The sequence below is a fragment of the Cetorhinus maximus genome, chromosome 11 (assembly GCF_964194155.1).
Source record: "Cetorhinus maximus chromosome 11, sCetMax3.hap1.1, whole genome shotgun sequence".
In the NCBI taxonomy this organism is placed as follows: Eukaryota; Metazoa; Chordata; class Chondrichthyes; order Lamniformes; family Cetorhinidae; genus Cetorhinus; species Cetorhinus maximus.
Window position 1 is genome coordinate 30,079,051 of NC_135889.1, and position 22,570 is coordinate 30,101,620.

Here is a 22,570-nt window from a genome sequence, read left to right on the forward strand (position 1 = left end):
CTAAATAAGATTTGGATTCTTGTGAAATAACCAACTGTGGTATAAATACATCAAGAGATTCAAAACTGGTATTTTCTTTTAAAAAATGTTCCTTCGGATTTTGGCCAGAAAACAGAAACTGAGCAATGGCGCTTTCCTGGGGCATTTATTTCTTGCTTTGAAAATAAGCCAGTTCATCATGCGCAAGTATATGAAGCTCTCCTGTGGCACAATGAGTTGGGGGATACTTATTGGCTTAACTGTCATCATTGAGTTGCTGCTTGTTTCTCATTATCTTCACCCTTTCAAGTGGGCCGTGATCAGTGGTGCAGCCTGTTGGCAACGAGGGCTGATGCTTGATGTGGGGCAGCAGTTGGGTCAGGAATCCAGCGGGCCAGAAGATTGTGGGTCAGACTTGGTGACTTGCTAACGTGTGTGGCATGGAAGCCCCATTTTAGTTAAAAGATTCACAGAAGCTCTATAGGAATCCAGTAGCTTATGTAACAGAGACTCCAAGCTGCCAGGCCAAGGTATCATCATTCATTGGAATCCCCACTAGAATTTCATTCCCTTAACAATTCCTCCATGGATCACTGAGCACCCTACCCCAGAACCCCATACTTAATTGGGTCCTTAAGTGCCAAAGCTTGAGCAATCACCAAAAGTTAATCCCTAAAAGCCATTGACATCACGTTTGGCCCAAGACCTCTATTGCTATCTGCACACTCTGGTCCAATTATCCCTGCACTTTTCTCCACTTTACCTAGCCTTGAATACAATGCCAAAAGCAATCAGGACATACATATCTGATGAAAATGCAGACCTAAAGTGCAGTTGCTATGTCATACTGCAGTAGCCTTCCACACTCAAGTTAAAATTGTCTACTATAAATTATTAGAATGAACCTGCATGTCCTTGGTTTTTCCAGTTCTGCTGCTCAGTTTGGATGTTTGCACAAGAGTGAATCAGGTATTGTGGCATAGCATCCCCGCTTATGAGTCAGCAGCTCCGGTTTCAAGTCCCACCCCAGGACTTGATGGCCAAGGAAGGTGCGCTCATAATGCGGCCACACAGGCTGAGTATCAACCTACAAACAAAAAACTACTGCAGATGCTGGAAATCCAAAACAAAAACAGAATTACCTGGAAAAACTCAGCAGGTCTGGCAGCATCGGTGGAGAAGAAAAGAGTTGACGTTTCAAGTCCACATGACCCTTCAACAGAACTGAGTGTAGTTAGGAGAGGGGTGAAATATAAGCTGGTTTAAGGTGGGGGGTTAAGGGAGAGAAGTTGAGGGTGGGGTGGTTGTAGGCACAAGCAAGCAGTGATAGGAACAGATAATCAAAAGGTATCACAGACAAAAGGATCAAAGAAGTGTTGAAGGTGGTGATATTATCTAAGAAAAGTGCTAATTAAGAATGGATGGCAGGACACTCAAGGTACAGCTCTAGTGGGAGTGGGGTGGAAAGACTGACAAGGTATTAGTTGTAGATTTAAAAATAATGGAAATAGGTGGGAAAAGAAAAATCTATATAAATTATTGAAAAAAACAAAAGGGAGGGGGAAGAAACGGGGTGGGGATGGGGGGAGGGAGTTTAAGATCTAAAGTTGTTGAATTCAATATTGAGCCCGGAAGGCTGTAAAGTGCCTAGTCGGAAGATGAGGTGCTGTTCCTCCAGTTTGCTTTGGGCTTCACTGGAACAATGCAGCAAGCCAAGGACAGACATGTGGGCAAGAGAGCAGGGTGGAGTGTTAAAATGGCAAGCGACAGGGAGGTTTGGGTCTTTCTTGCGAACAGACCGCAGGTGTTCTGAAAAGCAGTCGCCCAGTTTGCGTTTGGTCCCTCCAATGTAGAGGAGACCGCATTGGGAGCAATGAATGCAGTAGACTAAGTTAGGGGAAACGCAAGTGAAATGCTGCTTCACTTGAAAGGAGTGTTTGGGCCCTTGGAGGGTGAGGAGAGAGGAAGTGAAGGGGCAGGTGTTGCATCTTCTGCGTGGGCATGGGGAGGTGCCATAGGTGGGGGTTGAGGAGTAGGGGGTGATGGAGGAGTGGACCAGGGTGTCCCGGAGGGAACGATCCCTACGGAATGCCGCCGGGGGGGGGTGAAGGGAAGATGGGTTTGGTGGTGGCATCATGCTGGAGTTGGCAGAAATGGCGGAGGATGATCCTTTGAATGCGGAGGCTGGTGGGGTGATAAGTGAGGACAAGGGGGACCCTATCACATTTCTGGGAGGGAGAAGGCGTGAGGGCGGATGCACGGGAGATGGGCCGGACACGGTTGAGGGCCCTTTCAACAACCGTGGGTGGAAAACCTCGGTTAAAGAAGAAGGAGGACATGTCAGAGGAACCGTTTTTGAAGGTAGCGTCATCAGAACAGATGCAACGGAGGCGAAGGAACTGAGAGAATGGGATGGAGTCCTTACAGGAAGAGGGGTGTGAGGAGCTGTAGTCGAGGTAGCTGTGGGAGTCGGTAGGCTTGTAATGGATATTGGTGGACAGTCTATCATCAGAAATTGAGACAGAGAGGTCAAGGAAGGCAAGAGAAGTGTCAGAGATGGACCATGTGAAAATGATGGAGGGGTGGAGATTGGAAGCAAAATTAATAAATTTTTCCAGGTCCCGACGAGAGCATGAAGCAGTACCTAAGTAATCATCGATGTACCGGAGAAAGAGTTGTGGGAGGGGGCCGGAGTAGGACTGGAACAAGGAATGTTCCACATACCCCATAAAGAGACAGGCATAGCTGGGGCCGATGCGGGTACCCATAGCCACACCTTTTATTTGGAGGAAGTGAGAGGAGTTAAAGGAGAAATTGTTCAGTGTGAGAACAAGTTCAGCCAGACGGAGGAGAGTAGTGGTGGATGGGGATTGTTCGGGCCTCTGTTCAAGGAAGAAGCTAAGGGCCCTCAGACCATCCTGGTGGGGGATGGAGGTGTAGAGGGATTGGACATCCATGGTGAAGAGGAAGCGGTTGGGGCCAGGGAACTGGAAATTGTTGATGTGACGTAAGGTGTCAGAGGAATCACGGACGTAGGTGGGAAGGGAGTGGACAAGGGGAGAGAGAAGGGAATCAAGATAACGAGAAATGAGTTCCGTGGGGCAGGAACAGGCTGACATGATCGGTCTGCGAGGACAGTTCTGTTTGTGGATTTTGGGTAGGAGGTAGAAGCGGGCCGTCCGAGGTTGGGCGACTATCAGGTTGGAAGCTGTGGGAGGAAGATCTCCAGAGGAAAAGAGGTCAGTGACAGTCCTGGAAACAATGGCTTGATGTTCCGTGGTGGGGTCATGGTCCAGGGAGAGGTAGGAGGAAGTGTCTGCGAGTTGACGCTCAGCCTCCGCGAGGTAGAGGTCAGTGCGCCAGACAACAACAGCACCACCCTTGTCAGCAGGTTTGATGACAATGTTGGGGTTGGACCTGAGAGAACGGAGTGCAGTAAGTTCAGAGAGAGACAGATTAGAATGGGTGAGAGGAGCAGAGAAATTGAGACGGCTAATGTCACGCCGACAGTTCTCAATGAAAAGATCAAGAGAAGGTAAGAATCCAGAGGGAGGGGTCCAGGTGGAGGAAGAATATTGGAGGTGGGTAAAAGGATCCGTTGAACGGGGAGAGGACTCCTGCCCAAAGAAGTGAGCACGGAGACAAAGACGGTGGAAGAAGAGTTCAGCATCGTGCCGGGCCCAAAATTCATTGAGATGAGGGCGTAAGGGTATGAAACTAAGTCCTTTGCTGAGCACTGAACGTTCAGCATCGGAGAGGGGAAGGTCAGGGGGTATAGTGAATACGCGGCTGGGGCTGGGATTGGAAGATGGGGTGAGGACGGAGGGACAAGCAGGGGTGGAGGGTCCCAGATGGGTGTTGGTGTCGATGAGTTGTTGGAGCTTGCGTTCCTTAGCACTTGAGAGAAAGAGAAAAAGTTTCTTGTTGAGGCGTCGGATGAGGCGAAGAATGAAATTAAACTGGGGCATGCGCCACATTGGAGAGACCAAACGCAAACTGGGCGACCGCTTTGCAGAACACCTGCGGTCTGTTCGCAAGAAAGACCCAAACCTCCCTGTCGCTTGCCATTTTAACACTCCACCCTGCTCTCTTGCCCACATGTCTGTCCTTGGCTTGCTGCATTGTTCCTGTGAAGTCCAAAGCAAACTGGAGGAACAGCACCTCATCTTCCGACTAGGCACTTTACAGCCTTCCGGGCTCAATATTGAATTCAACAACTTTAGATCTTGAACTCCCTCCCCCCATCCCCACCCCGTTTCTTCCCCATCCCTTTTGTTTTTTTCAATAATTTATATAGATTTTTCTTTTCCCACCTATTTCCATTATTTTTAAATCTACAACTAATACCTTGTCAGTCTTTCCACCCCACTCCCACTAGAGCTGTATCTTGAGTGTCCTGCCATCCATTCTTAATTAGCACTTTTCTTAGATAATATCACCACCTTCCAACACCTCTTTGATCCTTTTGTCTGTGACATCTTTTGATTATCTGCTCCTATCACTGCTTGCTTGTCCCTACAACCACCCCACCCTCAACTTCTCTCCCCCCGCCCCCCATCTTAAACCAGCTAATATTTCACCCCTCTCCTAACTACACTCAGTTCTGTTGAAGGGTCATGTGGACTTGAAACGTCAACTCTTTTCTTCTCCACCGATGCTGCCAGACCTGCTGAGTTTTTCCAGGTAATTCTGCTTTTGTTATCAATCTACAAATCCTTCTAACACATGCCACAGGTGGTAAGAGTGGGAGAGATTCCTGGTCAGCCATGTGATGGAAAGAACATTGGAGCCTTAGGTCCAGACTACAACATATATATGTAAAAGTGCATGTTGCCACAGCAGCTCAGACTCCAAGTGAACTAACACACCACCACAAGAGTGAATCAGATATGTATGTCTTGATCACTTTTGGCATTGTATTCAAGGCTAGGTAAAGTGGAGAAAAGAGCATGTTTTGCCCTATCCTAACGTAACTAGTGTCTCGAAGAATAACTCATACAGCTTAATGGTTATTTCATTATATGACAAAACAGCAAAGATGCTGCATTATGAGCGCACCTTCCTTGACCAAAAAAGTGTAGTTTTATAATTTTGCTCTCCTAAGCCTGATTTTGAAGATACTTTTTGTTGACTGGATATGAATGGAAGAAAATGTGAGGTGTGCTTACTAGTTATAACATTAACCAATTGGAGAGCCTATTAGCCTCAATACAAACTTTAACAGCCAACTGACATCTGGTCAACTAAAGAAAAATGTTACCATACATTTCTTTGTTTAGCAACTGCCAAATGACAAGTGGCCAAAGTTGTCTTAGTTTAACTTGCTTTTCAATAACAACTGAAAGTTAGCTTTTCTAAATATACACTTGGCAACTAAAATGCTCCCGGGCAAAATCTGTGACTTGGGAGGAGGCTTGGTCACCTAAACCTAACGAAAAATGCTACTTTTCCTTCGATACAATGTGTGATTCTGAAACTTACCAAATGTGCTAGTGTCACTGATTAATAGGTTCCCAGAATCTCTAAAAGCCAAAATATATTGCCACAATAAATAAAACCTAGATGGCAAAGTTACCACAGCTGCCTGGAAATGATAAGAAGTGCTGAATATAATATCACAGGCATCCATCCATCTGTGAACAGTAAAAGTGAAATTTTACATTTTGACATTCAAATAATTCAGCTTTATTTCCACAAAAACTTAAAGAGTTTTCAGAACAATGTAAAGTGCAATGACATTTGCTGTATTCCCAACTCAACTATTAGTAGCAGTAATTTATCATTCCAAATCATGTAACTAAAACTACTTTATGCATAATCTTGTGTTTCCAGTAAAGAACAACTCCACTTAGAGAGTAAGGATGCATGAGTGACATCACATGTTGGTACTTTCACTGAGTTCTAAATGGTACACGCCAGGAGGAGAATTCACACTTTTCCATAAGGATGAACAAAATTAATTTTATGCTTTTCTCACCATGGGTTGCTCCAATGCACCACCAAGTGGCCAAAGAGCAACACTGGAAGTTGTTAACCTGCCTGTTTTATTTTGTGTAGTATCCATCATTGATCATCATCTTTTTCTTTATATTTGTATGCAAGACAAAATCTTTGAGTACATGAACTCAACTGTTAATGTCCGTAAACTGTGCCAGTGCTATGCCTAATATTTAACAGCATTAGAATATAAACAGAAAAATAAAATGTTTTTCCTTAATGAGTTGGCTATGCAAATATTAAGTATCAAGAACCTGTACCGTGTAAAACACAACAAACGTACATCCATTTGAGCACTGCAATTCAAAAGCTGCTCAATTGTGAAAGCAAATATATATTATTGTAGTTATACTATTATACTATGTTGTTCTGTATATAATTACTAAATCACTCATTGAATGCAACTCTCAAGTTCATCCACAGTTACAATAAATTCTTCTGGTAGAAAATTGGTTGCTACAAAATATAACTACTTATTTTCATACAATTACAAAATGCAGATATGATTTATCCCATATTTTAAAAATTCAGGTCCCAATTTCATTATCAACATGCCTTTTTGAAACTAGGCAACATTTTGTTTATTTTTCTCATTAGTATTCACTACTTAAACAGTCAAGAGTCATGGCTCAGTGTTAATATTCAGCATCATACTGATTTCCAATCATTAACCTGTACAGCTTCAGAAATTCTATCAATTAACTTTGATCATTTCATTGCCCTCACACTGGGTTTCACAACCCCTCCAGTCTACTTGTCTGGCAATGTCATCAGTAACTCACTAGTTTTAAAAAATAAATTAACAGAACTGGCAGAAAATAAAAGCAAACAAAAGGGTGTGCACCAAAGTTAATCATAATTCTGGCAGCTCCTCTGCATGTACACTACCACAAATACTAGAAAAACCCTAAGTTGCTCCCAGTTAGATGGTCTCAGCCAGAACAGCAAGTAAGGACATTACAACTGGCCTCAGAGTAACCAGACTAAAGAGAAAAACTTCATACTCCTGGTTGCCATCCACTGACCTCTAGAAGTGAATCCACATGGGTGACAGATGACAACATATCAGGCAATGTCCAATCCCCCAGTCAGAAAGCATATTGCTGATTATTGTCGAGACAAATCAAAATACTTAGGAGAGATATCAGAGAAATGCTGGTGGAGGAGAAGTGTTAAGTTGTTTGTAAAATAGGTTTGATGATGAAATTCACTTTATGATGTATGCCCAACAGATGCACAAAGAACAGGATAAAAATCAACAAAAAAGTTCACCTGAAATACAGAACTAATCAGATTGTTTTTGCTACTGTCATGCGTCAATCTGCCAACATCAGAAATGCCCAAAAATGGTTGGTAAAAAATAAAACAAAAAGGCCACTATTATATTAACTCCAAAGACCGGAAATTGTGCTAAAGGCAGTAACCCAAGATGGCATTCACAAACCATTCAGCTGTATCCCAGTGATTTATGGCATAACTAGAACCCTTACATTCAATCACTCCCAAGTGTCTTATTCTATGTAACACATAGCAATGGTCTCTTACACATTGACCTTTTAAACAGATATGAAGAACAATTGGGCCAAGTTTCCCTTTAGTATCTTTAATAGTTGGACTGCCACCAATAACCCAGTGCTAAAGGTTTGGCACACCAAGCCAAACCATTCATAAACTCAGAACAAAAGCCCTTTTTTCTCTCCAATCATCATTCCCCCATGTTTCAAACCTTAATCATTTTACAAGTTATATCCAACAGTTTCCTACAATCCGGCTGTCATACTTCCAAACCTACACAAAAGGGTTAATTAATGATCAAATCCTGGGGCAATTTTTCAAAACTGTTCCAAATTACCATCTTTAAAAAAACTGAAATTGGTTCAGATACAAGTATTAATTGGCACTCAAAAGGCCAGTGTCATTAAAAATACAATGTAGGACAAATGTTAGGCCTTGTACAGCCAAACAAAGGAATCGGATCAGCCATTAAAGCAACTAGCGTTTTTTTTTAAATTGATTACTATGTAAAGTAAATGCCACTTGAACTGTTAACCGCAGAGCTGGGCGACTTGGCTCCCAGCACCATCTGGCAGGCAGGTGGGTCTTGCTGCAGCTCTTCCCTTTGTGACTATTAGCATTTTGTCAGGGAACTGAACTGAGGCGCAAGCGCACTCTTGCCGCCGGAACATCCCCCTCCTAATCCTCCTTAATACAGCGAGCTGAAAGCCACTGCAGCACACACCAATCCCTTTCTCTGTGCCATAACAGCTACACCACTGGCTGAGGGTGGAGGCGGCTCACACTGCAACGCATTTGCGCTGGAATATATTCAGTCAATAGGCAATCTTCAGAAATGTATCACCAATTCACCACAAGACCTGACATTATCAGCACTATAGAGAAAGCAAATGTTATAAATGCACTTCAGCCAGCGCAGAAAATGAACACGGTTCCCCCTTCCCCAAAGAGGGGAAACAATATTTTTCTTCTTCGCAGTCTTATATTTCACTGCACTTGTAAAACTGTTGTGTTTCAATCAATTCTTAGATTACGAGGGCAATTTAAATGTCCCCTGCACCTATTCTGATTTATAAGCGTGAACCGAATGGGAACTTAATTCACAAATCAATGATAAAATGCTGGAAACAGAACAAAAGAGACCGTTCAATCAGACTTCACCCCCCCCCCCCTTCTTTCTATAATCAGCTGCAGACAACCGGCAGCTCAAAATAAGGGACGCACAATTTTCCTGAAATTTCCACGCAGACAAAGACATGCCAGATCCTGCACAATTATTTAACCGAAGCATTTTCTAACTGAAATGCTCCATGAAACCTACCCTAGCTCCGCACAGACCATCAATAACATATATATCTACAGTGTGCGTGTGTGTGTGTGTGTGTGTGGCAGATTATTTTCTTACCCCGTTGTTTGCAGACAGCCTATTGCCAAGAATGGATGACAGTGCTGAAAAGGACAGAATAGATCACGGACTCCAGCCGCACCAAATTTAACGTTCGTGGGGATTTTAAGCAAAACAAGATACATCAAGTTGTATGGAGAAACAAAACGATCACAGAAGGAGGAGCACGAAAAATAAGGAAAGTCGAACTGCAGCAATTCTGTAGCAACAGCCGCTATCAATGCTACCTACCCATCCACCGTGGACCACAGAGCCTTAAACAGGTCCCTTTCCGCTCGGTCACAGCGGCACAGCTCTGTCTGCTATTGTTCGTGTGTGGGGCCGGCCTGACCCTCGCCACTGAAAGGCTTCGCCCTGTTATTCTTTGTGTCGGTTCTAGGTTGCACCTACCTGAGCTGCTGGAGGTTCCTCTCGCCGCCTCAGCGCTTCTCGGACTGAGTCAGACAGAGGGAGAGGGAGGGGCAGCGCTCGGGGCCGAGGAGGGACGGGGCACGCGCAGGCGCGTTCTCGCCCGCCCACCAGAGCGCGAGCGTGCAGGGGGCACGCGCCTAGGGGGACGCGCGAGACCTCCCTCCGCAGCTGAGAGCTCCACTGGCGCGTGCCTGGGACGAAGACAACAGAGTTGGTAAAAGCATCTTCAGTGCAACTTTCTAGAAGTGAACAATGGAGCACGATTTCTTTCCAGAAATGCAAAGCAAGGAAAAGATAACCCATTCACGCACCATAAACAAAATGTAACCAAAAAAAGGGCACTTGAAACACTCGTAATTTAAAACCAGCTTACTTTTTAAGCTTGACATTTTGGAATGGGAAACGATTCTGTTAAAAAAAAAACAAGAATTAATCAAGCCACAGTGCTGCCAGCAGTGAGAATTCTCATGGCAGCACCCATGATTCTACCTATTAAGCGTGAAATGTTCACCTAGCCCACTAGAATGTGAATGGGATGTAATGTTGCAAAGGCAGCTTCAGCCAGAAAGTAGCTTGTAAGTTAAATAATGCTAAAGTAAATTATTTTATGTGATTCCTAAATAGGGATCGAAGGGTATAATCGCATGAGGCAGATATGGGGGATCATGGGCAGTTCAAGAAGGCAGCTCACCACCACCTCCTCAAGGGCAATTGGAGATGGGCAATAAATGCTGGCCTAGCCAGCGATGCCCACCTCCCATGAAGGAATAAATTAGAGGAGCCTCATCATTGCAATTGTCCAACAGATTCTTGCAGGCATTGTGAGCGAGAGCAGGCATTGCAGGGAGGATAAGCAAACTGACCACAGCACTGTGGGACATTTAAGTTGGAGGAGGAAAAGGAATGTAGTAGTACTAGGGAACATTCATCGTGCAGTCAGAAGTGGGAATGTTTGTTGATGATTACACAGTATTCAGTTCCATTTGCAACTCCTCAGGTAATGAAGCAGTCCATGTCCACATGAATCAAGACTTGAACAACATGCAGGCTTGGGCTGATAAGTGGCAAGTAGCATGCATGCCACACAAGTGCCAGGCAATGATCATCTCCAACAAGAGAGAAACTAACCATCTTCCATTGACATTCAACAGCATTTCTGAATCCCCCATCATCAACATCCTGGGAGTTGCCACTGACCAGAAACTGAACTGGACCAGGCATATAAATACAATGGCTACAAAAGCAGGTCAGAAACTGGGAATTCTGTGTTGAATAACTCACTTCCTGACTGCCAAAGCCTAGCCACAATCTACAAGACACAGTCAGGAGTGTAATGGAATACTCTTCACTTCCTTGGATGAGTGCAGTTCCAACAACAGTCAAGGCGCTCAACACCAACCAGGACAAGACAGCCCACTTGATCAGCGTCCCACCCACCATCTTAAGCTTTCAGACCCTCCATCTTCGGCACACAGTGGCAGCATTGTGTACCATCTAGAAGGTGCACTGAAGCAACTCACCAAGCCTCCTTCAACAGCACCTTCCAAACCCCTGACCTCTTCCACTTGGAAGGACAAAGGCAGCAGGTGCATGGGAAGATTCCACCTGCAGATTCCACTCCAAGCCACACACCACCCTGACTTGGAACTATATCACTGTTGCTTCATTGTCACTGAGTCAAAAACCTGGAATTCCCTTTCTAACAGAACTGTGGGTGTACCTACACCAGGTGGACAGCAACAATTAAAAAAAACCTGTACCTTCTATGGAGCAATCGGGGATGGGTAACCAATATTGGCCTTGTCAATGATGCTCATATCCTATGAAAGTGTTGTTTCAAGGTTTAGGAATGTATAGTTGATGGGATAGATACTGATCTCTGCAGCCAAGATCCAGTTGTTGTGGTCCAGGTATGTGCCAATGACATAGGTAGGATTAAGTATGAAGTTACTAATTTTGGTAGGAAGAATGAGGAGAGGCAATATAAAATAAAGGATTTAATTCTAAAGGGCATGCAGGAGCAGAGGGACCTAGGGGTATATATACATAAATCATTAAAGGTTGCAGGGCAGGTTGAGAAAGTGCTTAATAAACATACAGGATCCTGAGCTTTATAAATAGCAGCATAAAGTACAAAAGCAAGGAAGTTATGACGAACCTTTATAAAACACTGTTTCGGCCTCAATTGAATATTGTGTCTAAATCTTGTCACCACACTTTTAGAAAGGATTTGAAGGCATTAGAGAGGGTGCAGAAAAGATTCAGCCATGTGCATAGCTTGGAGAAGCTGGAGCTGTTCCCCTTGGTGAGAAGAAGATTAAGAGGAGATTTGATGTAAGTTTTAAAAATCATGAGTTATCTAGACAGATTAGGTAGGGGAAGCTATTCCTGTTGATGGAAGGCTTGGGAACCAGAGGACATCAATTTAAAGTAACTGACAAAAAAAGCAACTGTGATGTAAGGAAAAACTTTCACACAGTGCATGATTAAGACCTGGAATGCTTGGCTTGAGAGTATGGAGGAGGGCAGATTCAATCAAGGACTTCAAAAGAGAATTGGATAATTATCTGAAACAAAAAAAAAATTACAGGGCTATGTGGGAAAGACAGGGGCATGGAACTAGGTGAGCTGCTCTTCCGGAGAGCCAGCACAGACATGATGAGCATGAATAACGTCTATCTGTGCTGTAACCATTCTATAATTCTATGATTAGAAAGAGGTTCTTCTGAGTGCGTATGAGCAGCCAGGGGCTAAATTATAAAGCAGAACCACAGAAGGAATAATCCCTGGATTACAGCCTGAGCCATTAGGTAATTGCGATAGGATCAATAAGATCAGAGAGTCGAACCAGTGGCTCAAAGATTACTGTGGGAGGAATAGGTTTCAATTTATGTGGCACTGGCACCAGTATGGTAGAAAGGGTGATTAGGATGAGCTTCTCTTGAGCCAATGACCTTGTGAATCACATAATTATAGACAGGACATTAAACTAAATAATGGAGGTGAGGGAAAACTTAGAAAGTTGAAGAGAAAGGACAAGGCAATATTGCAGGATAGCGTTATGGAGAGTGATAGCCAGGGTGTGGCAGGAAGGGAGAGAGTGTATAAAGACTGCAGCAACAAATAGAATCAGAGTAGGGAAAGAAAGGGGAAAAAAAGTCTCTCTCCCTGAATGCATGCAGCATTCATAACAAGATAGATGTATTGATAGTACAAATAGAAATAAATGGGTATGATTTGATAGCTTTTACATAGATGTGGTTGCAAGGGAGGAAGGAACTTAAAACAATCACTATCACTTGAGAAAAATAATGGGCCATCTAATGGAACTAAAGAGTGACACATCCCCTGGACCGGATGGCCTGTAGAGGTAGAGGATTTATTTTTTGTAAATTTCTAATATTCCCAAGGTTCTGGGAAGATGTCAGCAGATTGGAAAAGCTCAAATGTAATGCCTCTATTCAAGAAAGGAGGAAGACAGAGAGTAGGAAACTATAGGTGAGTTAGCCTCACATCTGTCACTGGTAAAATGCTGGAATCCATTATTATTCCCTCAGCTGATGAATCAGTGCTCCTCCATGTTGAACATCACTTGAAGGAAGCACTGAGGATGGCAAGGGTGCAGAATGTACTCTGGGTGGGGGACTTCAATATCCATCACCAGGAGTGGCTGGGTAGCACTTTTACTGACCAAGCTGGCTGAGTCTTGAAGGACATAACTGTTAGACTGGGTCTGCGACAGTTGGTGAGGGAATCAACAAGAGGGAAAAACACACTTGACCTCACTAATTAATTGACTCTCTGCCTGCTGCAGATGCACCTGTCCATGACAGTATTGGTAGGAGTGACCACCGCACAGTCATTGTGGACACGAAGTCCCACCTTCACATTGAGGATACCCTCTATCGTGTTGTGTGGCACTACTACCGTGTTAAATGGGATAGATTTCGAACAAATCTAGCAACTCAAGTCTGGGCATCCATGGGGTGCTGTGGCTATCAGCAGAAGCAAACTTGTACTCAAACACAATCTGTAACCTCGTGGCCTGGCATATCCCCCACTCTACCATTACCATCAAGCCAGGGGATCAATCCTGGTTCAATGAAGAGTGCAGGAGGAGTACCAGGCATACCTAAAAATGAGGTCTCAACCTGGTGAAGCTGCAACACAGGACTGCTTGCGTGCCAAACAGCATAAGCAGCAAGTGATAGACAGAGCTAAGCAATTCCACAACCAACGGATCAGATCTAAGTTCTGAAGTCTTATCACATCGAGTCTTGGATGGTGGTGGACAATTAAACAACTCACAGGAGGAGCAGGCTCCACAAATATCCCCATCCTCAATGATGAGGGAGCCCAGCACATCAGTGCAAAAGATCAGGCTGAAGCATTTGCAACAATCTTCAGTCAGAAGTGACCTGTGGATGATCCATCTCGGCCTCCTCCAGGTCCCCAGCATCACAGATCCAATCTTCAGCCAATTCAATTCATTCCATGTGATATCAAGAAATGGCTGAAGGCACTGGATAGTGCAAAAGCTGTGAGGCCTGACAATATTCCGGCAATAGTACTGAAGACTTGTGCTCCAGAACTTGCCATGCTCCTAGGCAAACTGTTCCAGTACATCTACAATGCTAGCATCTACCTGGCTATGTGGAAAATTGCCCAGGTATGTCCTGTACACAAAAAGCAGGACAAATCCAACTTGGCCAATTACCACCCCATCAGTCCACTCTCGATCATCAGTAAAGTAATGGAAGGGGTCATCAACAGTGCTAATGAAGGAGCACTTGCTTAGCAATAACCTGCTCACTGGGTAACTAAAAACTTGCTGCAGTAATTATGGTTTTATTTAGTGTGCAATGTACCTTTCAGAATAATACTTGGTAAGGAAGATCACATGATCTGTAGTAACCAATAGGAGAGTAGCGCGGGCTACCTCAGCCGTTAGTGTAGACATAGGCCTGAATCTTCAGCTCGGCAAGTGGGGGTGAGGCTCACTCGCCAAGGTGTAAAATGATGCGGGGTGATGTCGGGCATGCGTCCCGACGTCACTGCGCATCATTTAGATTTTCAGTTCGGCGGGCATGCAGCCGAGTTGGCTGCGCACCCGCCAAACTGTCAAAGGCCTATTAAGGCCATTTAAAAAGGCAATTAAGCAATTACCCGAGCTGCCTGTCCAACCTTAATGTTGGCAGGCAGGCGGAGAGCCCAGGCGGCCTTCGCATTTTTCATGGGCCCTCATCCACGGGCAGGATAAGGCTTCATGAATAATTTTAAATTTTTATTAAAATTAATGCACATGTCCCAGCTCATATGGCAGTTTCAGATGAGGGGATATGTCATAACAATTATTTCTCCACATTATTAACCTTTTAAAACTTAAAACTTATCTTCCTGAGGCACCACTGTGCCTCAGGGAGAGTTCTACGCTCTTTCGCACGCATGCGTGTGAAAGAGCGCATTCCCAACTCAGGCAATCCCCACCCCGACCTGCACAGGGAGTGCACAGTGCTTCCGGGTGCGCGTCATGCTGGTCGGGCCTTAATTGGCCCGCCCACGTAAAATGGCGGCGCAGACCCGATCAGGGGTGCCGATTGGTTCCACGCCCGCCCGCGCCCACCCCTGCATAACCCCCCCAACAGGGGAAAAATTCTACCCATAGAGTTGGAGTTGAAAGCACACATAGAGTTGCTGCTGAGTATATTGTAAATAAACTTAAAGTGTTTATTTACAAGAAGTGTTTGCAGATCAGCTCTATCACTAATCGTAAAACTCAGCTGCCCTACAAAAAATGGCGACGAGGATAAAACAGGATTTAACAAAAGAAATCAAGTTAAAAAGAAATCGGCACTGTATCTTGCCCAATGATTGTAAGTAGCAAGCTCCGTTAGAATTGTAGAAGTTATCCCCTCTCAAAATGCCACAAGTTGGGAGAATTGATCGTTTGAACCAGCCACAGACGATTGGTCTCAATACATAGAATGCCTCACGTTCTTTTTTCAAGGGAACAAGATTACGGGGGAAGAGATGAGGCAAGCGATCCTCTTGAGTACTTGTGGGAGCAAAACCTACAGTCTGATTTGAAGTTTGATGACACCCAGTGCCCCAGATTCAAAGAATTTCAATGAATTGGTGGACCTCGTGAAGAATCACATTCAACCCAAGCCTTCAGTCACATGGCCGAGGTTCAGGTTTAATTCATGAATTGTCTCGGGTGAGACATTGCATGCTACATGGCAAATTTGAAGCAGTTAACAGAACATTGTGAGTTCGGTGTGACTCTGAATGACATGCTCAGAGATGATTTAATGTGTGGTGTGAAAGAGGACACTATTCAGAAAAGATTATGTCTGAAGTGATTTCAAGAAGATGCTAGAGAGAGCGTTAGCCATGGAAAGCACAGTAAGAGATTCAAAAGCAATACAGGATGCGCAAAATAGCGCCGTCCTCCACATGGGGAAGGAAACATCAGCCAAAAGTGGCGCAAAAGAGTGAGACTCCGCCGAGAAGCAGGAAACAGTACCCATTAGCCGAAGAATAAAGAAAAATAACTTAGCAGTGAAATCAAAGAATAATTTTAATAGAGGCGGAAACAATCAGTCTTTTAGCGATTGGAAGTTTAAAAAAATCGAATGCTACTATTGTCATAGAAATGGACATATGATGATGCAGTGCAAGGAAAGATTCAAGCAGGCTTGTGAACAAAAGAAGAAGAACAATGAAATCTACAATGTAGAAGAGCCTGAAACAACAAATTCAGACATTTACTTGTTGTTTAACCTGAAAGTTGGAAAGACAAAACCAATATTTGTCACAGTGAAAGTAAATGGCAAACCTGTTAGAATGGAAGTGGACATGGGAACTTCCACTACATTAATTGGGGAACATACTTTCAGATATTTGAATAATGGTGAACATCAATTAAGTTTAGAAGAAACAGCCACCAAGCTGAAAACATATACGGGTGAAGACATTCAAGTAAAAGGCATAAGTAGCATAGCTGTCCATTGTGGAAGCCGATCGGCAAAGCTACCAGTGTTGGTGTTGAGAGGCAGAGGATGAAGCCTTCCAGGGTGAAATTGGCTAAGGGAAATAAACCTTGATTGGCCACTGGGATTCTAAAAGGAAGCTGAAAGCATTCCTGTTTTGAGAAAAGCAGTGTGCAAGGACTCAACAACCTGAAGAAATGCCAAAACCTTTGTCTTAAGCCAAAACCTTGGCCTGAATCTTCAGCTCGGTGAGTAGGGGTGGGGCCCGCTAATAAATTAATAAACTGAGCTGCCTGTCCAACCTTAAGGTTGGCGGGCAGGCAAAGAGCCCAGGCGGCCTTTGCGTTTTTCATGGAACCTCATTCATGGGCGGGATGAGGTTTCATGAGGGTTTTATAATTTAAATAATTTTTTTCATTAATATTCATTGACATGTCCCAGCTCATTTGACACTGTCACATGCGGGGACATGTCTTTAAAATTTTTTTTTTCTTTAATAAAAGTTTTGGAACTTAATCTAATCTCCCTGATGCACGAAAGATTGCAGGCCCCAACTCAGGGACCCGTCCCCACCATCCCTCTCCCGCACAGGGAGCACTCAGAGCTTCCGGGTCTTAATTGGCCTGCCCAATAAAATGGCGGCACGGACCTGATCAGGGGTGCCAATCGGGTCCGCGCCCGTCCCCGCACAACCCCCCCCACGACGAGGGGAAAATTCTCCCCCTGGAAGAACAGCAGAAGAAACTCAAAGAAACCCTGCTCGATGACAGAGTTCGAGACGAGGTGAGCAACCTTTGCAGGGAAAAAGAAAACCCGTGACAGACATTCACACACTGCAAGATTCCCTCAGGTCAAAGTTTATACCTCTGGAAAAGTATGAAGAGAAACAGAAAGAATTCGGCACCTCTCTGAACAAACTGAAGAATGAGATGGCGGAGAAGGCACAACAATGTTCAATTTTCCAGGAGGCAGCAAACAAATACACAAAGGAGACAGAAGAGCTGAAGAATCAGCTAAATGAAGCCAAAGACACTTTGGAAGCAAAAGTCACAGAATTTCCCAAGAAGCAGACAGATAATGAACATTTAGGAGACTCAGCCACTGAGCTCAGAGCTTACATCTGAGAAACGTCTGGCTAACAGTGAAGTCAAAAAGAAGGCCGAGATTAAAGTCTGCGCTGGAAAGAAAAGTGCATGGATAAGCGAAGTAGGTAATCTATTTGGGTTACCATATAGATTCACAGGGCCTCACCCGGTTGAGGAGAAAGTGAGAGCCATAAGAGAGGCACTGCACCAAAGAACGCCTCAGGGCTCAAATCATTCCTAGGAATGATCAACTATTATGGGCGGTTCTTACCCAATTTGTCTACAGTGCTGGTCCCCCGCATTCTCTACTTAAAAAGAACCAATGTTGGTCTTGAGAGGCACCCCAGAATGAAGCTTTCATAAAGGTGAAATAATTGTTGTACTCGTCCAATCTATTAGTGCATTATGACCAGACAAAAGAATTGGTGCTGACATGTGATGCAGCTCCCTACAGAGTGGGAGCAGTGTTCTCTCATCAACGGCACGGAACGGCCAATAGGTTACATATCAAGAACGCTCACCACAGCGGAAAAGGGATACTCGCAGATAGGAAAAGAAGGCCTGTCCATCATCTTTGGTGTCAAGAAATGTCACCAGTATGTACACGGCCGCCATTTTACAATCATTTCAGACCACAAACCGTTGCTAGGATTGTTTAGTGAGGACAAGGCTTTACCCCTATAGCCTCAGCAAGAATACAACGATGGGCTTTAACCCTAGCAGCATACAATACACTTTCGTACATCGGCCTGGCAATCAGATCACAAATGCCGATGCCCTTAGTTGTTTGCTATTACAAGAAAATGATGAGCACATCCCAGTTCCACAGGAACCTGTTCTACTGTTAAATTTCTTAGATTCCTCGCTGGTATGTGCTCGACAGATCAGAGACTGGACAAGTCGGGACCCAGTCCTATCTCAGGCATGAGAACAAGTGCTACATGTTTGGTCACAGGAGGCTGTATCTGACAAAATGAAACCGCACTTCAACAGAAGACATGAAATAACCAGCCAGGATGGCATCTTATTGCGGGGAGCATGAGTGATAGTTCCTCCAAAGAGAAGGGAGCCACTTTTATTTGAACTACACAGTGCCCATCCAGGAATTTCCTGAATGAAGACCATAGCATGCAGCTATCTATGGTGGCTTGCGATGGATGGTGAAATAGAAAGTTTAGTAAAGCACTGTGTGCAATGTCAGCAACTGCAAAAGTTGCCAGTGACAGCTCCGTTACACCAATGGGAGTGGCCAGGTAGACCCTGGGTACCGTTACACATTGACTACGTGGGACCTTTCCTGGGAACATTGTTTCTGCTCATTGTTGATGCCCATTCAAAATAGTTGGATGTATATGAGGTGAAGTTACCAATGTTGGCCACGACAATTGAGAAACTATGTCAGAGTTTTGCCATTCACAGACCACCAGAAGTAGCCATTTCCGATAACGGCACGGCATTTACAAGTGCAGAATTTCAATGGTTTATCAGCCTCAATGGTTTCACTCATGTGAAAACTGCACCGTACCACCCTTCCTCAAGCGGACTGGCCAAAAGGGTGGTTCAAACGTTTAAGACAGGTATGAAAAAGCTAACTGGTAATTCCTTGACAACCAAACTCACACGCTTTCTTTTTCATTACGGGACTACCCCTCGCACAACAACGGGTGCCACACCTGCAGAGTTATTGTTGAAATGCTGTCTCAGGACAAGATTGAGCTTAATAATGCTGAATTTAGAGGGGAAGGTGGAAAGGCGTCAAGGAAGCCAGAAAACTAGACATGACTGGCATAGTCATGAGAGGAAATTTACCGTGGGAGAGCTGGTATACATGGAAAACTTTGGGGTAGGACCATCGTGGTTACTGGGTGAAATAAGTGCAGTGAATGGACCTCTTTCTTACCATGTGGGCTTGGAATGCCGGATCCTTCATAAATATATGGACTATTTAAGGAAGAGAGAGACAAATCAGTAAGATTTGGTTCCAGTAGTGATCATGACCAGGTCTGTGTTTCCTGTTGAGGATACTCAACCCAGGACTGACATGTCTGATGTTCCTGTGAGAGTTGGAGAGTTGAGGATACAAAACTGCAAGTGCCCACCGAAGCACCTGATGTTCATGCAACTCTGGAAAAGGAGTTCCTGACAAAGAATTTGAAGTTGTGGAGCTGCAACGTTCCACGTGTACCAGGAAACTACCTGAAAGACTGAACTTGTAAATTCCTTACCCAGTGTAAGTATTATGTTGCCTTGAAAAATATGTACCTGTAAATATAATATGTACAGCCAAGTTAAAGGGGGAGGAATGTAGTGATTATGGTTTTATTTAGTGTGCAATGTACCTTTAAGAATAATACTTGGTAAGGAAGATCACATGACCTGTAGTAACCAATAGGGGAGTAGCATGGGCTACCTCAGCAGTCAGTGTAGACATAGAGTTGGAGTTGAAAGCATACTTTTAGCTGCTGCTGAGTATATTGTAAATAAACTTAATGTTTCCACCAAGAAGTGTCTGTAGATCAACTCTATCACTAATAGTACAACTTGGCCACCCTGCAACACTTGCTTAAGTAATTGTAAAGATGGTCTGAAAGGAGGGAAGACCCAGATAGGATAGGGATGGAATTTAAGAGTTTAGGACCTAGAATGCTGAAGGCATGGCTGCCAATGTGGAGGGAACAGAATGGCGGATGCACAAGAGGCCAGAACTGGGCAAATGCAGAGTTCTCAAAGCATTGTATGGCTGAAGAAGCTTGGGGAGATAGGGTGGGTGAGGCCATGAAGGGAATTGAACACAAGGATGAGAATTTTAAACCCTTGATGCCAGTGGGTTGGGAGCCAACGTAAGTCAACAAGAACAGGTGATGGCCGAGTGTGACTTGCTGGAGTTTAGGATCCTTCAGAGTTTTGGATGACTCCAAGTTTATAGAGAGTGGAAGATGGAAGGCAACCAGGAGAGCACTGGAATAGCTGAGCCTAGTGGTAACAAAAGCACAGATGAGGATTTCAGTGGCAGATAAACCAGGCAGGGGTGGATATGAATGATGTTACAGAAGTGAAAATAGGCAGCCTTTGTGATGGAGGGAACATGGGGTTGAAAGTTCAGCTCAGGATTAAATAGGACACTGAGGTTGCAAACAATCTGGTTCAGTCTGAGACAGTGACCAAGGAAGAGGATGGAACAATGATAAGGGAATGGAATTTGTGATGGGACAGAAGGCAATGGCTTTGGTTTTCACCATGCTTAACTGGAGGAAGTTACAGCCTTATCCAGGATTCGATATCCAGGACAAGCAATCTGACAACACAGAGGCAGTGGAGGGGTCAAGAGAAGTGGTGGTGTATTAGAGATGTTTGTTGTCAGCATACATGTGGAGTAATTCATGCTGTGAAACATATAAAATGAAACTTGCATTTTGAAAATCAAATGTGGAATATATAATAAAGAAAGATGTCATTTATTGTTATCAAGTTTGTGGTAATAAAACAAGCAGGATAAAAGATATTTGGGATATGAAATTCAGATCTATAGCACCGCTAGAGCCTGGTGAACTGGTGCAATTGTTAAGTTACACAACCCCACATGTGGTGTGATTCCCTATTTCTAAATCTGACCACACAGGTCCATTCAGTGAATTTGCACATCACTCACCAAAGAACAAGGGTTCAGCTGTACGAGGGGCCCAGCATGAGCGTTATTTAAAGGGCCAGACACCCAACTTTCAGATAAGGTGATTTTGAACAATTTCTGTGATTGCAAAGTCTCTGAAAGTACTTTGGAGTGCTTTTGAGGGTATTGTGGTGAGACCCTGGATTTGACAGGATGTGTTGTAGCAGCCTCACAGGAATAGCAGAGGAGTAGGTAATCTGACAACAGAAAACTGCAACAGGTATGCTAACCGCAGCGGCAGTGCTTTTTGGTCAGCAGGACAATAGGGAGATGGAGCATAGGCTGTGGATAGGGTAAGCTCTAAACCATGCCCTCTATGACTCCTTCATGCTTGGTTACAGTGACGTGAGGCCGTCTGGCAAACTAGCAAATGCATAATGCATCTCAATGTGCATGCCCAAGCCTTCTCCTCTATGTTACCCCATCAGGTCCTGTGCAGCAGAACTCGACTTTGACTTCAACCCCTGGTGAGCTGGTACACAAACTATCCTTTCCCCTGACCTGGTCCAAAGGTCTCCAGCATCACAGATGCCAGTCCTCAGCCAATTCAGTTCACTCCACACGATATCAAGAAACAGCTAAAGGCACTGGATAGTGCAACGGCTATGGGCCCTCACAATATTCCGGCAATAATACTGAAGACTTGTGCTCCAGAACTTGCCTGCGTCCCTAACCAAGCTGTTCCACTACAGCTACAACACTAGCATCTACCCAGCAATGTGGAAAATTGCCCAGGTATGTCCTGTACGTAAAAAGCAGAGGAATGCAGAAGGTTCAGAGGGGAGGTGGAAAAGCATATTAGAGAAGCAAAGAGGGATTATGAAAAAAGACTGGCAGCCAAAATAAAGGGGAATCCCAAAGTCTTCTATAGACATATAAATAGTAAAAGGGTGGTAAAAGCGAGATTAGGACCGATTAGAGACCTAAAAGGGAATTTACACATGGACGAAGGGGCCATGGCTGAGGTATTAAATTAATACTATGCATCTGTCTTTAACAAGCAGGTAGATGCTACCCAGGCCATGGTGACAGACAAGGAAACTCTGTCACTAGAAGGATTCAAAATTGACAAGGAGGAAGTGTTGAATAGACTGTCGGTACTTAAAGTTGACAAGGCAACGGGACCGGATGAGATGCATCGATGTATATTGAAGGAAGGAGGAGTGGAAATTGCAGGGGCACTGGCCAAAATCTTTCAGTTTTCGCTGGACTCAGGGGTGATGCCAGAGGACTGGAGTATGTGAACATTACGCCCTTGTTCAAAAAAGGTTGTAAGGATAAGCCCAACAATTATAGACCAGTCAGTTTAACTTCAGTGGTGGGCAAGATTCTAGAAACAATTATTTGGGATAGAATTAGTAGTTGCATGGGAAATATGGGTTGATAAGGAAGAACCAGCGTGGATTTCTAAAGGGGAAATCATGTTTCACTAACTCGATGGAGTTTTATGAAGAGGTAACAGAAATGGTCGATGTGGGTAATGTTGATGTGGTGTACATGGACTTTCAAAAGGCATTTG

The 22,570-nt window shown here is 44.2% G+C and overlaps 1 protein-coding gene across 1 annotated transcript in view; it reads right to left on the reverse strand.

The window, feature by feature from the left end:
* The window catches only part of LOC144686467 (microtubule-associated protein 2-like), a 355,161-nt gene extending 345,826 nt beyond the window's left edge, over positions 1 to 9,335 (reverse strand). The window contains exon 1 of the mRNA XM_078551724.1: positions 9,287 to 9,335. The gene's annotated coding sequence lies outside the window, so the exon portion shown is untranslated. The remainder of the gene's footprint in view (positions 1 to 9,286) is intronic.
* Positions 9,336 to 22,570: the final 13,235 nt, after the last annotated feature.